Source organism: Microcaecilia unicolor, chromosome 3 (genome assembly GCF_901765095.1).
Source record: "Microcaecilia unicolor chromosome 3, aMicUni1.1, whole genome shotgun sequence".
NCBI classification, from domain to species: Eukaryota; Metazoa; Chordata; class Amphibia; order Gymnophiona; family Siphonopidae; genus Microcaecilia; species Microcaecilia unicolor.
The window spans coordinates 166,023,088-166,036,374 of record NC_044033.1 but is presented as its reverse complement, the minus strand read 5'-3'; the positions used below and the strand labels follow the sequence as shown (position 1 = coordinate 166,036,374).

Genomic DNA, 13,287 nt, shown 5'->3' with positions numbered 1-13,287 from the left:
ATGAGATGGGAACTGGAAGGGCAAGGGCAGTGTTTTTCAACCAGTGTGCCATGACTTACAGCTGATCCCCAGGTATGCCACAGGAGTTGGGCCAGCTTCATTTGTGCCAGAATGGAGTAAGTTTTCTTGTCTGTAGTGGTCGGTAACAGAGAGCAGTGATTTATACAGCCTGCTCACACCAACACTGGAACCTTTAATCTGACGCGTCCTGCCTATATGGAAGCAGGAAGTTTCATCAGAGAGAAGGCTTTTGCATTGATGCGAGCAGGCTATATGAATTGCTGATCCCTGCCACAGACCGCAAGAGATGAAAACTTTGAAAAGGTACATGGGGGGGGGGGGGGGGGGGGTCAACAGAGACAAGGGGAGATGCCTGGTTGCTGGCTGGAGAAGGGGACAGGAGGGATAGATGCTGGATGATTTTGGTGGGAATGGGGGGATGAGAAGGTAAATACTGTACTGTTTTTGTGGAGGTGGGGTAGGGGAAAGTAAAATGCTGGACTCTTTGTGAGGGGGTGTTCCTTGACAATTTTAGTGCCGTATAGTTGTGCCATGAGGCAAGAAATGTTGAAAATCTCTGAGCTTAGGGGGTGAGAGGAGATGGAAAGTTAATAGATAAAGAGTAAAAAGAAGAGAATGGAGGACTATGGGGTGAGGAAGTGGGTTTAATCCAAATTGACAGAGGCAGAAAAAGAAAGGAAGGAAAGAGCCAAAACAGAAAGATATGTCAGAGACAGATGTAATAAGGGAACAGAACAAGACAGGAGGAGAGAAGAAAAATGGGAAATGGACAGCAATCCCTGGAAAGAGCAGAAGACAGACAGGAAAGCAGAAAAGAAAAATAGCAGATGATACGCGTTACCTCCGCACCAGGGCGAAGAAGAAATAATAATCATATCTTTCGGAACTTTAAATTTTTATAGAATTTTTACAATAAAAGTCAAACAAACTCCCCTCCCCCCCACCATCCCCTTACCCTCCTCCCACCCTCCTCCCTCGCCCCACCCGGACTGGTTTTATGAATCAACAGTTAAATTATGTATGAAGGAGAAAGGGGTCCCAAATCAGGTGCCATCTATTGGTACGATTACTCCGCTCAGCAATAAGCCGCTCCATCTCACACACATATCTCAGCTTTCGAATCCTCCGAGTTAAAGGTGGGATCGTAGTCTGTTTCCAACAGGCTGCTATAACAATTCGGGCTGCACATGTGGCGTAGCACAACAGTGTTTGTTGATTAGATAAGAGGCCTGCTGCTTTAGTGGAGAATAAGTAGATAGTGGGTTGCCATGGAATCTGTACCCCCAGCCATACCTACAACCTACTACGAACCGCTTTCCAGAAAGCCCTTATTTTCCTACAATGCCACCAAATGTGTCCCATGGATCCCTTCACACCACATCCTCTCCAGCACAGCCCAGACAAGGTAGGGTAAATACGCTGTAAACGCTCTGGTGTCATATACCACCTAAATAGGACTTTAATGGCATTTTCTTTAAATGGTACATGAGATGACACCCCCGCCGCCGCCCGTTCCATATTCTCCCATGCCCCCTCCTCTAGTTCAATACCCAAATCCCTCTGCCAGCCCTTCCTGTGAATTGTGTAACGGGGTGTTTGTTGAGTAATAATGTGATGTAAACGGGATATCAGCCCTGTAGTCGTGGCCGGCCCCTCACAAATTTGCTCGAGGATGGATTGCTTCCTATGCAACACTTCCTTTATAGCTTTTGTCTTAAGAAAGTGGGTAAGGTGAAGATATGCATATTTATCAGTCACCACTGTCGGGAACTGCTGTTGAGCTTCTGCATAGGACAGAAAGGCCTCGCCTGCAACCAGTTGCCCTCATGTTCGCAAACTTCCCTCATACCATCTAGTAAATATGCCTCTCTCTGTCCCTGGAACAAACAATGGATTATATGCTATAGGGGAGAGACGTGTCAGTAGGCAGCTGCGCTGTGGAAATACTGTCCCAATTAGCCATTGTAACATATATAGAAGGACATAGCCCCTCTTCTAATGACCTAAGGGACCTCGGTAGCCACATTAATGCTCCCAGCGGTCTGTCGCCCAAGGTAAACTGCTCCAGATCCACCCATTGCCGATCAGGATAGGCCTTAAACCATTCCACAGCTGCAAGCGCCTGAGCTGCTCTGTAGTACCAAGCTAGGTTAGGGACCCCAAGCCCTCCTCTTTTCCTATCCTGATACAAGAAGGCCCGCGCTAACCTCGGACGTTTACCGGCCCAAATGAAACGCACAATGCGATCTTGCAGTGCAGCAAGAAATCTGTGGGGCAACGAAATCGGAAGAGCCTGAAATAGGTAAAATAAGCGTGGTAGTATGTTCAACTGCAGCAATACGGCCAAGCCAGGAGAGCGCAATATCTCCCCATCTCTCCATATCAGCAGTAAGAACCTGGCCTAATCCCTTATAATTTGCCGTGAAGAGGTCAGAAAGCCTAACAGCGATGTTCACCCCCAAGTAGCGTATACCCCCACTGGCCCACCGAAAAGCATACGTGTCCTTTAAGGTTTCCACCAGGTCTTCAGGGAGGGTCACGTTTAAAGCCTCAGATTTTGACATTTTTTTTTGTTTTGTTGCATTTGTACTCCGTGCTTTCCCACTCATGGCAGGCTCAATGCGGCAGGCAATGGAGGGTTAAGTGACTTGCCCAGAGTCACAAGGAGCTGCCTGTGCCGGGAATCGAACTCAGTTCCTCAGGACCAAAGTCCACCACCTTAACCACTAGGCCACTCTTCCACTTTAAACCCGGAGACTGTCGAGTATTCAATATCTTTCAGGAGCTCAGGAAAGGATGTTAAAGGGCGAGTAATAAACAATAGCACGTCGTCTGCAAAGAGGGCCAGTTTATGTGCTCTCCCCACTATTGTAATGCCAGTGATCCCCGGGTTAGATCTTACCCTGGAAGCAAAAGGCTCCATAACCATGGCAAACATCAACGGGGAGAGTGGGCAACCCTGCCTGGTACCTCTATGCAAGGCGAAAAAGTCAGAGTAGCCTCAATTCAGTCTGATGCGTGCTTTAGGCGAAGTATAAAATGCTTGAATCCACCTACAAAATTGGGGTCCTATTCCAAAGGACTCTATCACCTTGTACATAATGGCCAATGCACCCTGTCGAAGGCCTTTTCAGCATCTAAGCTAAGAAGACACATAGGCCTTCACATTTTTTTTTGCCATGTACATTAAATCTACCACTCGCCTCGTATTATCCATTGCTTTTCTATAAGAAACAAAACCCACCTGGTCAGGGTGAATAATCGCTGGAAGCCAAGGGGCTAGTCTATTAGCTAAAACTTTGGCTAAGATTTTGACATCTGCGTTTAGAACAGATATGGGACGATAAGACCCACATTCCGTATGATCTTTTTCAGGTTTCAGTATCACTGCTATCCAGGCCTCTAGCATGGAGACCGGTAAAGACTCCCCCCGCCCAATTTGGTTAAACAGATCAGCCAGGAGTGGAGCCAGTTCTGGGGCAAATTTCTTATAGAACTCACTAGGGAGTTCGTCCAGTCCAGAGGACTTACAAGATGGTAAATGTTGAATAGCTTTGTTTATCTCAAGCGGCGTGACAGGCTCATCCAACATGTCACAGTTGCTGGCTTGTCAGAGAAGCTAGGTCAGTCTCCGCTATGTAGTTTGCAATGGAGTCTACAGGGGGATTTATTTCACGAGTATATAACTCCCAGTAAAAATCACTAAATTGCCTCCTAATAGCCTCCGATGTATGCAGCATGCCTCCTCCCCTCTCCCGAATATGGGTTACCGCCCTTTCCACTTTTTGCCTACGCAACCGCAAGGCCAGGAGGCGTCCCACCTTGTTGGAAAATTCATAAGAATAGACTTTCGATCTAGATTGCAATTGGCTTAAATGTTCAGAGTAAATAGAGTCCAACTGAAGGCGCTGGGCTCGCAACTCCTCCAACACAGCCAAGGAGCCCTCAACCTTATGCTGTGCTTCTAACTTCTTGATCCTATCCAAGCATTGGGTCACTTGTTTTCTACGAATCCGAGTTCTCTTACTAGCCAGCTGTAAAAAATAGCCTCTCGACACTGCCTTCATAGCATCCCACACAACTCTCAGGGGCGGCCCAGACTCCCTATTGATCTCCAGGTACTCTCTCAACATTTTCTTACAGCCCTCCACCACCTCGCCCTCTTGTAACGCTGTGGCATTAAACGCCCATCTCGTATCTTTGATCTCCATCTTAATTGTTGGTAGATTAACCCAAACTGGGGCGTGATCTGACAGAGTTGCATTATCAATTCCCGCACCTGGCCCCTGCTCAGCTAAAGCTACATCAAGAAAGATATAATCAATGCGTGAGTACGAAGCATGCACTGCGAAGTAGTATGTATAGTCTCTCACTTGCGCATGATTCAAACGCCACACATCTAGGGTCCCTAGGGAGGTGGCCAGGGATCCCAACGCCCATGCATCCCGGGTGCCTACAGGCTGTACAGGCCCAGACCGATCCAAACTCGGGTCCATAACTCCATTGAAATCACCCCCCATTATTATAGATCCCTGGGCAAATGTTGCTAAAAGATTCTTTATTTTAGAGTAGAAAGCCCCCTGGTGATCATTCGGAGCGTATATACAGACTAGGGTTATGTCCATTTGATCTAATATTATGTGTAAGAACAGATAACGCCCGCCAGGGTCCCTTTTGATCTTTACTATTTGGGCTGAGACTGACTCATGAAACAGCACTGCCACCCCGCGTTTTTTGGGTCCCTCATTTGAGGAGGCAAAGAAGGATTTGGGATAGGATGGGAGAGGAGTATTTCATGTTTTCGGCGGAGGTGTGTCTCCTGCAGCAAGACTATATGAGCCTCTAACTGTCGGAGTTCTTTAAATAGTTTCTGCCGTTTTTGTGGCATGGTCCGCTCCTTCACATTATAAGATAGAATCTTAAGATGTGTGTTCATAACTAAGACACAAGACAAAACAAAAACAATCATAACATACCACCCACAGGCCTCACTCTCACCCCCATCCTCATACAGTGTACCAGTCCAAGCCCACCCTCCCATACCCTCCCCTTAGATCCTTTAATTATCCCTCCCTCCCCCCCCCCCTCCAAACACCAACCCAAAGATACTTTCTCTCCGAGTGGGAAGTGAGAAAGTAACCCACTGAGTAACGGGCAGACCCAGCTCCCCCCCGCCCCCCCCCCCCCCCCCCCCCCCCCCCCCCCCCAGCAATTACCCTATTGCCATCAAGACCAAGAGCCCTCCCCTCCCCCGTCTAATCAGGTCCACTTTAAACATAGCTTACTTTGTACAGGTCACATCTCTCCATATTACTCCTCTAATTACCCCTCTCACAGTACTAAGGCAATTCCCCACACCTTATACGCTCCCCACACCTTATACGCTTCTCCCCTTTAGAGGAGAACCCCCCTCTCCCACTTCCAAGAGTGGTGCATATACAGACCTTCCCCCTATTAACCATAGTACATCAAATAAGCTTAAAACAGGATAGCCTGAGAAACTCAATAATCATAGTCCTTTGGTTACCACAACTGTATCCATCTTCCTTCCGATATCCACAGAAGCCAGGAACTCAAGTGGCGAGCCCCACTGAAGCCGTCACACCAACATTCAGGTCCCCTCCACTGCCACTTTCCGCTTCGGGTTACTGCGTTTGTTGGATGCAGGGATCCTCTGCCATTTTTGTAGTTTTGCTTTCGTTACGGGTGCCAGCTCTCCTGAAGGCGCCTTTGTGCTCACCAGGCCCGCTGAGTGCAGGATCGCCCAGGCTTCGGTTAGGGAGCAAACCCTGTGTCTAGACCCTTTGATGGTAAAATTCAATGAAAAAGGGAAGCCCCATCTATAGGTAATCCGCTCCTTGATTAAAATGTCCAGAGCCGGTTTCAGAAGGCGTCTGTTGCAGCGTGAACTGGGAAAGATCTTGATATACCATAATCCTGGCTCCGCCAAACTCTAGATCCTGTTTCTTCCGAGCCCAGGCAAGAATTTGCTCTTTTATTTCATATTTGTGAAATCGGACAATAATGTCTTGCGCTCTGTTCTCCTGACGCGGACCCAAGGCTCTATGAGCTTTGTCCAATTCAATGGTCTCTACTGCCGTCTCGGCCCCCTTCAGAGTTGCGCATATGGTTTGTACTATTTGTGGGACATCCTCCGTCTCTCCACCCTCTGGAACTCCACAAAACCGGAGATTGTTCCTTCGACCTCGATTTTCCAGGTCGTCCAATTTTTAGGCCAGGTCTTTTGCCTTTTGATCCAGTTCCTGCAATTGTGCCTCATGAGCGGTTAGTGAATCCGCATGCTCGTCCAGCCGAAGTTCTGCTTCCTCGACTCGTCCCCCCAACTCGCGGAGATCCGTGCTGAGCACCTCCATTTTATCTAATATTTCTTCTTTCGATTTTTGGATGTCCTCCTGGATACCAGACAGAATCTGTCTGAGTTCGCCCGAAACACCCTTTTTTGTAGGGGGCCTCTGTGATTCCACCAGCAATAAGGCCGAGTCAGAGTCAGAGGGCGAGGCCTGCGCCATTGCCTCGTGGCGCTTTGGGGTTTTACTCGGCCCACCGCCCGCTGACTTCTCCAATTCTTTATTCCGCGCTGAGTGCGGTTTGCTCATACTGTTTGTCGGTAGTTGCCTGCCGGGAGCGCTTTGAAGTGGCGAAAATAGTTGATGGCGCCTATGTCTAGCTTTTTATTGCAGCGAGGAGCGGGAGCTAAGAAGCTAGGCAGCCATTGCCAGTGGTGACATCACTTCCTCCCTCCCTAGTTCAATTTTTGTCTTTATATCTTTACTAGTTAAAAAAAGGCCCGTTTCTGACACAAATGAAACGGGCGCTAGCAAGGTTTTCCTCGGAGTGTGTATGTTTGAGAGAGTGTATGTGAGAGTGACTGTGTGTGTGAGAGAGAGAGTGAGTCTGGGTGCGAGTGTGTCTGTGTGAGAGAGAGAGAGTGTGTGTGTGTGTGAGAATGAGAGTGTGTGCAAGTGCGTATGTGAGACAGTGTGAGAGAGAGAGTGTGTTTCACACAGCTACAGTGTGTGTGAGACACAGATTCTCTGTGAAACTGAGTGTATGAGACCAAGGGAGCGTGTGAGTGACTGTGTGACACATAGAGTGTGTGGTAGACAGTGTGAGAGTGAGAGAGAGAGAAAGACATTGACTGAGAGAGAGAGAGAGAGAGAGAGAGAGTGTGTGTGTGACAGAGATACCTCCCTCCCTCTCTCTGATGTCAGCCCCCCCCCCCCCCCCCCTCTCTCTCTCTGGTGTCTGAGCATTACTGTGCAGGACGCTGAGCTCTGGCTGTGCTTCAAGGAACAGACCAAACCTATTTAATAGAATGCACCTCCAACATTCTGAAGCCGAGAAACCTCGTGTGGTTGGTCACTTCTGCTTGTGACGAACCCAGAAGTACGTAATGTCAATTCAGGCGATGGATACAGAGAGCAGGAATGCCTCATCCATGTAGTCAGCTTCAGGATGTTGGAGGTGCGTTTTATTATATAGGTTTTCTAATTTGTGATCCCGTTCAGTATTTGGGGAAGGCCTGTGTTTTGTTTGTGACTGATGTACAGTATTCTGTGGGCATGTAGTTTCTGTGTAGAGATCTGTAGCTGTCCCACTTGATCAGTTTTACCAGTAGGAGGAGGTGTATTGGTGTTTTTGGGCCCAGTATAATAATTGTAGTGCTGCCTATTCATATGTAAGGTTCTTGCTGTTTAAATCATAGGAGTTAATGCCACTGTTGTGTGACATATTTGAACATGATTGTTACAATTTTTTTCAGGTTTTGTATTTCACAGTGTGTGGTTTTGTATTTCACAGTGTGTTGTTTAGTGGAAAGTTCTTGTGGTTTTTTTTTTTTTTTTTTTTGCTACAGCTCAGATGACACGAGAATCAGAGTATTTTTTGAATGTTGCCTTCCATGTATTTTGATGGATGTTATTTGTAGTTAATTTTGTTATCTTTGAAGTGTATTACCCTTTTTTTCCAACTTGTGTCTTTAATAAAAATATTCAACTATAAAGATAACACGATTAAAAATATACGCCTATGTTTACTAAGCAGCGCTATGGGCGCGTTAGCATTTTTAATGTGCGTAAATGGTTTACGCTCGTTAAATGCTAACACGCCCATAGAAATGTATAGGTGCATTAGTGTTTAACGCGCCTTAAATTTACAGGCGCGTTAAAAATGCTAACGCACCTTAGTAAACATACCACAGAATTATTGAACTCTGAATACACGTTTGTTAAATGACAAAATATATAGCCTTAAAAAAACTGATGATGATTCCAAGATGGCGCTGTGACCAGACGCACCCGGGGTTGCTCCTGACGAGGCTCTGAATTTTATTTTTTGAATCATTTGCGTTTCCGGACCTGTCCGACGTGATGGGAAAGCGGAGGGGAAAGGTGAAGGAGTTCCCCTCAACTCCTGGAGCCCTTCCAGCGATGAAACAAACAACATTACAGTTTTCGACGAAACAACCGGGACCTCTTAGTGCTTCAACTCCTTCTGCAACTCTCGACGCTTTGACGTCGATAGAGAGCGGAGACGGGGCTTCCTTGAGCCCTGTGGAACGCACGGCACCACGCCAGCCGGGGAGTGAGATTTTCGCAGCAGCCCAAGCAGCAACGGACACCGGAGTAGTGCAACCAGCGCTGCTTGAGGGGAGGTCTTCTGCGAATTTGAACGGGACTCTGGAACATTTTTCTATGGCCTCGCAGGCCTCAAAGGTATTGCCCCAAGAAATTGTTTCTAAGTTATCCCGCCGGGAGATCTTATCTCTCTCCCCTCCATTGGCAAGTGGTATAATTAAACCTGCCGTTGTGACATTAGAGTCACTGTGGGACATGGTCTACAGCACTCATTCCTCCATGCAGGCCATGATTCATGAAAATGCTAATGATATCAAAGTTATTTCTCAAGCCGCTCTGATCCAAGCACAGGAGACTGCACAACAGTCCTCTAAGATAGGAAATTTGGACTCTAAGATACATGAAATGGGGACTTTGGAAGCAGCCTTAGTTAAAGATAACAATTTCCTTAATAAACGCTTGGAATACCTGGAAAACCAGGTTAGAAGACTCAATCTAAGGTTCCTCAATTTCCCCAAGTCTCCACTAATTTCTTCTGTTGACATGGTTAAAAAATATATGAGTGAGATTCTGGGGATGGATAAGGAATCATTACCTCCTATCACACGAGCTCAATACATCTGGAGCCTTAAGGGGAGGGATGGAGAGCCTCCCTTACCGGTAGTGGGAGAAGTTATGAACCTTACCTCTTTCCTGGAAAACTCATTGGAACTTATTACCCAGAGGACAACTATGCTGGTCACCTTTGTTCTGGAGCCAGAACGGAATGCTGTTTTAAGACTTTCATTAAGACATTTAGATAAACTGTTTATGGGTTCAAAGGTTAGAATTTTTCCTGATCTCTCTAGGCAGACGCAGGTAAGGCGCAGGGCCTTTTTAGCCCTAAGCCCCAGAGCTGTGGCCGTGGGAGCAAACTTTACATTGCGTTTTCCCTGTATTTGTAACATAGTGCTGGAGGGTAAACAATATCAATTCATGGACCCTAAACTGCTTATTGATCTTCTAGATGCAAGGTTGGAAGTTAATGTTGTATGTCCTCCCTGAATAGCAGGCTGGAGGTTGACCTAAGAGGTGGCAGAAGTAAGTTTTCTTTTATTTCCTGTTAGGTTTTCTAATATCTTGGAATCGTATTTCTTTTCTGGTGGACGAAGTTGATATCTGTTTTATTTTCCTTGATTTATTGATTATGTAAATGTTATGTATTTCATTGTCTCAATGTGTTTGAGATTATATAATAAAAATATGTTAAAATAAAAAAAAAACTGATGGTGTACCTTGACAAGTTTTGCAGAGAGCCATGGAGGCTAATTCTTCTTTTATTTTTCTCTGGTTAACTGTTTTTGCACCTTGTCAGTGTGCCGCCAGATGAAAAAAAAAGTTAGGAAATCATTGTTGTATGGCATGGTGATTTTTCTGATAATGGGCATTTTTTTCTTTTCTGGTTTTGTGGATTAACTGTGTTTTATATTAAGCTACTTTGAATTAGTTAAGTGGTGATGTGTAGGTTTTCAGTTTGCAGTCTTTATGAAAAACATTTGTCACACCTGTATTTGCATATTGAATGTTAATTTGCTATTCCTCTTTCTCCATCTTTTTTAGTGGGTAAGAGAACTGTTTAAATGTGCAAGAATAGAAATATATTATATAGTTAGGAATTTTCTCTGGAACATTTTTTTCAACTTATTCAGGGCCCTTAAAGCTCAATAAATTTAGCTTCATGTCAACATCCAGTGTACATCTGTGGCTGTATAAATAGATGTCACGTGTGTGTATGTGCTTATATCTATATATATCCCCTTCCCCTTTCTCCTTCTGGTAATATACCCTCCTCCTCCCCTAGCTCCACCTCTCACTGCGTGTAAAAAAAAAACCAAACAAACCCAACAACTTTGTTTATATAGTTGACCATGTGTTGTTTCTGTTCCATGGCCCAACTCCACACCACATAAACATAGCTCAGTATCATATCTCTCCCCTCCTCTCTCCCCCAACTCCAGGGATGATCTAATTACAATACAGCTTGATTATCTGATGTGACTGGGACCAGCCTGTTGTCAGATAAGTGAAAAGTCAGATAATATGGTAAACAATGGTAACCCCTCACACAATGCAGAGAAAACATACTTTATGCGTGAAGAAGAGGCATAGGGTATCTTTAATTTAAAAAATATATATATTGTTAACACTAATCATCAATGCAAAAAAATGAAAACGATTGTACAGCAGGCAACTTGAGCACAAACACAGAGTAGTAAATACAGTACAGCAATTGTACAGCAGGCAGTGTGAATAGAAATACTCTACAGTTATAGGACCGAGCAAGGGAAACCATATTTATCAACCGCATATACAGTACAGAAATGGTGAACCAAGCAGAGCCCCATTTCTCAAGATCACTGTGTTGTCTTCTCCAGTCTAAACCAGTGTGAAGCAGAATTCAAGGCAGCAAAACTAAAACTGGAAACCCTCCAAATGAGGGGTGCATGAAGGAATATCTGCTGCACTGCAAGGTTCTCTTGCAGAAAAGCACGATCTCAAATCAAAAACATGGCTTCCTTGTAGTGTTTGAAGCAGGAAAACAGGCAGAGAAGTAGCAGACTTAACTGCAGTATGATTGCGTCACCAGGGGGTTTATTGGATATGCCTGATGGTCGGGTTGGCGGAGTTGGGATAATTGAAACTGTAGTCTAGTAAATTAAACATTCTGCAGGACACTGCACCTTCTGGCCAAGTTAGCCCCACACTGGGTACCAGATTTGTTGAACCATAAAAATCTCTTCAGGGAAGTATTTCACCCATCAGCTTTTTCAAACTTTAACAGCTGATATTGTTCATTCTTTCATTGTGTTATAGTAGGGGGGTGCGGGATGTGTCAACTTTAACTATGCAAATACATTTTTTACCTATTAAAAAGGCTTTTAAAATATCCAATGCTCTCCTTTTTTCAAAAGCAGTTGCCCCAATACAATCTCTACTGTAGTTAGAAGTTGAAGCCCTGTGATTGACCTTAGATAACCAACCACTCTCTCCTAAAAAGATGTCATTTGTGCACACTCCCAAAACATATGTTGTAAGTAAGCATTCTCATGGGAGCTTTTAGTGTCAGATCTTTACTAAATGTGCATGGTGTGGTGAGATGTAAATTCTCAACAGAAACTTGTACAGCTGCTCTTGCAAACTTGCTGAATATGAGAATGTTAGATGTTTAATTTTTCCAAATCCACACCACTGAAATCCTGCTGTGCGATCAAATCCCTCATCCATTTTTCAGCTACTACCTTTGGATCCCATTCTGGAGGTGTAGCCCCTTAATCCTTTTTGATACAGGGACAGGGTAGGTCTAGATAATCTAATAGAAAAGTTTCTTCCAGTGCTTCCTAACATTCCTCTTTAAGAACTTTAGCTCCCAGGGTACCTTGCTTCACCTAATCAAAGGTTTTGTATTTACCTTCCTTGGTAACAAGATCTGCAAGAGGCCTGGTTCCATCTCTCACTCAGTGTCTCAAACCCCCCCCCCCCCCCCCCCCCCCCCCCCCCCCCCCCCCCCCCACACACACACACATATACACCCATGCAGCTCATGATACAATTCTAAGCTAACTTTCAAAGGGAGCAGAAGAGTTACCCTTGGATTAACTTTCATCCATTTATAAATCCATTGCCTTCCCTGCCTAGCAGATGTCAAAATCAATTGTTTTTAGCAGTCCCTGATCCAGTCAAAGACATGTTGCATTACATATGCAACATTATACCTTCTGAGGTCAAGGATTGAATTTTAGATTTAATAATGTGCCTTTCTGAATGTGAACTCAACGTGAGCTACATTTGGGTACGATAGGTATTTCACTTTCCCTGTGGGTTTACAATCCACATTTGTACCTATATATATGGGTTTTCTTTGAAAATTTATGGTGGTGTATGGGGCTAAAAGTGCTCATGTCTATGGTAAATAACATTCCTCCCAAGGAATATCCCTAACCATACCTTCTGCAAAGGAATTCAACCAATGTGATACCTGCAAATGAGCCTTCTCTGGAATAACCCCCACACTGTGTAACACATTCTCTGAAAGGCTTTATTGAAAACTGATGAAAGTTTGACTCTTCTCCCAAGCCTTTAATGGAGGAAGCAATTAACTAGGTAGTTATACACACAAGAACTAACACTGGTTGCACATACTGTAGGTGGAATCATTTTTATGCACAGCTCTATGCAGTTTTCCTTAAGCCAGTCACCCTTATCTTCTATTTAACTCGAGTAACAATAGTTATATATTTTATCTGTCAGTATATTCCACCACCTCCCACACCCTGTGCTGGCTGTGAAGATGTTTTAATGTGTATTGTGTTGACATTGTAAGAATATACTATGCTATAATATGTTGTTTGACTATATTTTTCCTCTTACATTGCCTTTGGTGAAATTTTTTTTTTTAAAGCAGTAAATAATAAATAAAATAATAAACATAGGCTTTTGAAAATTGCCCCCCCAATAAGATTAATGGATATTTAAAGATGTAAACTTTTATGACTACTGAAACCCTTTTCTCAGACTGACTGAGGAAGGGACGTCAGTAGCAACAAAGAGCTTTTTATCTTTAAGTACTCTTTTTGTCTTTTTATCCCTCTTTCATATATCACTCAAAAATAGTATGTAGATATATCACACA

At 44.5% G+C, this 13,287-nt stretch overlaps 1 protein-coding gene across 9 annotated transcripts in view; it reads left to right on the top strand.

The window, feature by feature from the left end:
- EPB41L2 (erythrocyte membrane protein band 4.1 like 2) overlaps nucleotides 1-13,287 on the top strand; it is a 503,144-nt gene that overhangs the window by 159,878 nt on the left and 329,979 nt on the right. The gene's annotated exons all lie outside the window — the stretch shown is intronic.